The following is a 4143-nucleotide window of genomic DNA, read 5'->3' as shown; positions in this document are numbered from 1 at the left end:
GACCTTGGGTTCAGTTTCCAAAACCATATATAAATACATGTATGAATTATGAAAAATCTGATTGTAACAAAATCCCCAGATCTTAAAATTTTAGTCCACTGGACACTTTGGACAGTTCTGTTATTGCAGCAAGGTCATACAAGTCCAATAAAACCAAAGGCTTTTTTGCATTATGGGAATTAAGTTTGGGCAGTGTGTGTTGTACAGGACACTGAAGCCTGCTCACAACCCTACAGACAAAGGTGTCAGTGCGGATGCATAAAGGGAAGAAAAATAATCCACTGCTACGAGCTCTTCCTAGGCAGGGATGTACAGGGCACACTACACTGTGGGCATCGCGGGGGCCTGGGTGCGGAGGGGCCCTGTGCACCCCTCCTTGAGCACGGTCCTCCTTCAGCCTCCTCTCCCACTCGTCTTCAGGAAGGGAGGAACAGCTGTGGCATCATTTGTGACCCAGCCCTTGGCCCTACCCCATCTATTGCACAACTGCATTTAGTGTGAGCAAAATATATGGCTATTGTTTGAAGCTTTTTAAATGGATGAAAAGACACATTACCGTGAATCCCCCCTCAGAACTCCCCCCTTGCTTGGAACACAGCCCGTCCTCCTTGCCGGCTTCTGAAGCAGTTCTGGAGCTCTCTTTTGTGAGGGTCTTTATGAGGTGTGGCCAAAACTAAGGTGAGCAGTGCTGCTGAGTGCCATGAGCGGACACTCGGGCTCCTAAAAACTCGAATCAACTCTCGTTTGTCCAGTTCTTGGGATCAGAGAGAGTTCTGAGCCTGGACGGGCTGAGCTTCTCGGCTCAAGGGTTGAGCCGTGTGAAACCGACAGTGCCCCGGGAGAGCACAAGCCTGTGTGTGTCCTTCACAGGACGGGACACACAGTGGAGAGGTGCGCAGAGGAGCCGCCAGGTCGCTGAGAAGACGGACAAGCCCTGCTGTGAGGCTAACTAAAGCAGTGACTTCCAGTGCATCCAAACTTGGGAAGGGACGGGGAAGGGCTTCTAAAAGGGCAAAGTCCAACCTGTGTTCCCCTTCTGTGCATCTGTGCATCAGTACTGTCGGCTTAGAAGCATCCACATAGGTCCTCTTCTGCTGGAGACGGACAGGGCTTGCCTAGAAAGGAAAAAACAAAACAAGTCTGCTCGATGTGTCTAAGCTGCTGTGGTTGCTGCGCACCCCAGCCCTTTTCTCCCCCTGAAAGCATACAGCAGCCACTAGGGGACTGGAAGCAGGTTGCCATGGCAGCAGGTGGTGCAGGCTGGGATGTGGCCTGTCTCCCGAGAGTTCACCTGCTGCTGGACGCTTGGTCCCCAGTGCAGCAAGGCTGGGAAGTGGTGGAGTGTTGAAGAGGCAGGTCCTGCGGGGAGGAGACAAGGTCCCTGGGCCTCACCCTCAGCCAGACTTAATGCTGGACTCAGATTTCATTCCTGCAAGAAAGGATTGCTGGAACAAGCGTGAGCCTGACCCTGAATCTCCCCGGTTTCCTGGCCCACCTTGTGATCCCTTGCTGTGGCATGCGCTCCCACCACAGCGCCATCTGTGGAGGACCCCTGGGCGCCTGTCCTTGAAGGAGGGGCAGTCGGCTCCATTTTTCCTGAACCTGGCTCTGTTTCCATGTACTGACGTGTACAGAGCTGGCTGGGACTTCTCTTTATCCCTTCAGTTGGCTTTAAGCAATGCAAATCAGTGTCTAGCTGAGATGCTGATGGTAGTCTTTGAAGCAAGGCAACAAGGCAGCGTTTCCCAGCCCTGTAGCTCGCAAGAAGCATGTGTGAGCCGGGTAGGAGGGAGAGCCGCGCTCTGTACTGTCAGCTGGGATTGAGCTTCAAGAGAGAGGCCGTGACATCTCAGGGCATAAAGAATTACACATCAGAGCTGAAGCACCAGCCCGAAAATATTAGCTACTGCCTTGAATTGTGTTGCGCAGATTACTGTTTCTGCGTATCTCTCTCGCTCCGCATATTGCAGAGGTGACTTCAGGCCTCCTACTTACCCAGCTCACGGCGCTCGCGTACTTCCGGCCACAACTGCAGTCACTCATCCCCGAGCCACTCCCTTCTTGATGAATTAATAAAACCCGGTTTGGCCCGGGGTCATGGCCTTTGGTCTAGAAAGCCATCATCATGGCTGGATTTAGGACCCCATTGGTTCCCCTCAACTACAAATATGCCTCAGGGTCTCTGTTCTCACCATGTGTCACACTGAAAGTGTCAGATTGGGATTAACTCAGTGGAAGGCCAATAATTTCCCATGGGATTGCAAATATAAACTTCCCGGACTGAGTCCAGGACTGGGAAGTGCTCTCTATAGGTACCCACCGCAAAATAATGAACTTGTTCTAAATACCACACGTATTTTAAAAATTCAACAGGTCACAGATCCCATACATCTATGACTAATTGATTTCTGACAAGTGTCCAAGATTATTCCATGGGGAAAGACAGACTCTTTACTAAGTGACCCTAAGACGACTGAATACTCACAAGGAGAAAAAGCTTAAAGGCAGCTTGTCAGGCCGGGATCCTCAGGTGTCACACACAGGAAGAGCCTGAGGTGGCTCGGATACACTGCAGTATGTCCCTGAAAGACCCAGCGGGTGGTGGGAAGGGAGTGAATCGCCGTGTTACCCAGAGGTGCTGCCACCAGTGTGGGCCTCGTGGAAGCTAGCGGATCACCAAGGCATGGCCTTGGGACTACATCTGGTCGGAGTCCCGCCTCCCTGGCGTGTCTCTGCTTCCTGACCACCGAGAGGTGAGCCACCTTCCTCCGCCACGCCCTTCTGCTGCGATGCTCTGCCTCACCTGGGACCTAAAAGCAGTGCACCAGCCAAGCAAGGACCGAAGCTGCAGAAGCCCTGAGCCCAACCCAGCCTTTCCTCACTGAAGTGTCTCTCCTCAGGGTGTGGTCATGTTGAGGAAAATGTATCGCCACGCTCTCAGAGGGGATCGCTGGCAGTCGTTGGTAGATGTCTGAGCACTGGCTTCCTTGTGCTGTAGTTATGTCACTACATGTCACCTGTAGGTGTGTCACAGATTGTAGAACTTTATGTCAAAGTAAGTCACTTCTATTGTATCTTGATTTTAAATGCATAGAACAACTTTTAGAATCACAGGCAGAAAATACACGGGATCTGAGTGTTGGGATTCAAGGTCTCCTGTTACCCCCTTTGTTCTTTCCTTTATATGCTAATTATGATAAAATCATTGATGACAAAACACATTTACGCACAGAAAGGGCTCTGAACTTGCTGACCCAAGGGAGAGCCAGGGCTGTGGAAACAAGCCTCAGACCAGGGGTCCTCCTGCACTTCCCCAAGGCAGGGAGGCAGCTGATCTCTGCCCATCACGTTCCTCAGGCGTGCCAAGAAGGAGCCTACACCCGGCTGGGCACGTGCCCCGACTCGGGTGGGGTGTGCGTCCGTGTGTGGCCCCAGTCCGTCCTCCTGCTGTCTCGTTCACACAAGTCACCCACATGACTTCACCTGTCTCCCGTCGTGTGTCCGTGTGTAGTTCTGCTGCACCCTCTGACCGGGCTGTGCTCACACGTGAGGCTACTTTTCTTCACCCCGTGTCCCGTGTTCACATGTGATCCCGCTCCATTCTGGCTCTCCTGTGTCCATGTGTGAGCCTGCTTTGCCTCAGGCTGTGTTGCATGCTTGTACGGACCTGACTTCATCATCACCGTGTTGAAGGTTTGCATCTACCGTTCCATCTCATGCCGCGTGCTAACATTTACTCCGCGTCAGCTCTCCCTGCAGTGGGTCCATAGTGACCCTGCATCACCCCGGCTGTGTGGCATGCACGTATGTGACCTCATCGCACCCTGGTTCTGTGCATGAACCTGTTTCATTCTGGCACTGTGAGGCATTTTCATGTCACCCTGTGTCACCCACTGTCTACATGTGACCCCGTGTCATCCCTGCAGTTTGCTGTTCACCGTGTGTCCCATCCTCACTGCTGTGAGTTCATATGGGATCCTGTTTCATCTGTGTTCTGTTCTAGGTGTTTATGAGTTACAGTGCTTCATCCTGGCCCTGTGACATGCATTCCTACATGACCTTGTCATCCTGCCTGTGAGATGTGTTCATACAGGCCCTGTGATCCATGTTCACATGTGACTGTGTCATACTGGCCCTGTGGCA

Source organism: Chinchilla lanigera, unplaced genomic scaffold (assembly GCF_000276665.1).
Source record: "Chinchilla lanigera isolate Chin_1 unplaced genomic scaffold, ChiLan1.0 scaffold00003, whole genome shotgun sequence".
NCBI lineage: Eukaryota > Metazoa > Chordata > Mammalia > Rodentia > Chinchillidae > Chinchilla > Chinchilla lanigera.
The sequence above is the reverse complement of the archived record's forward strand: the minus strand, read 5'-3'. Positions refer to the sequence as shown.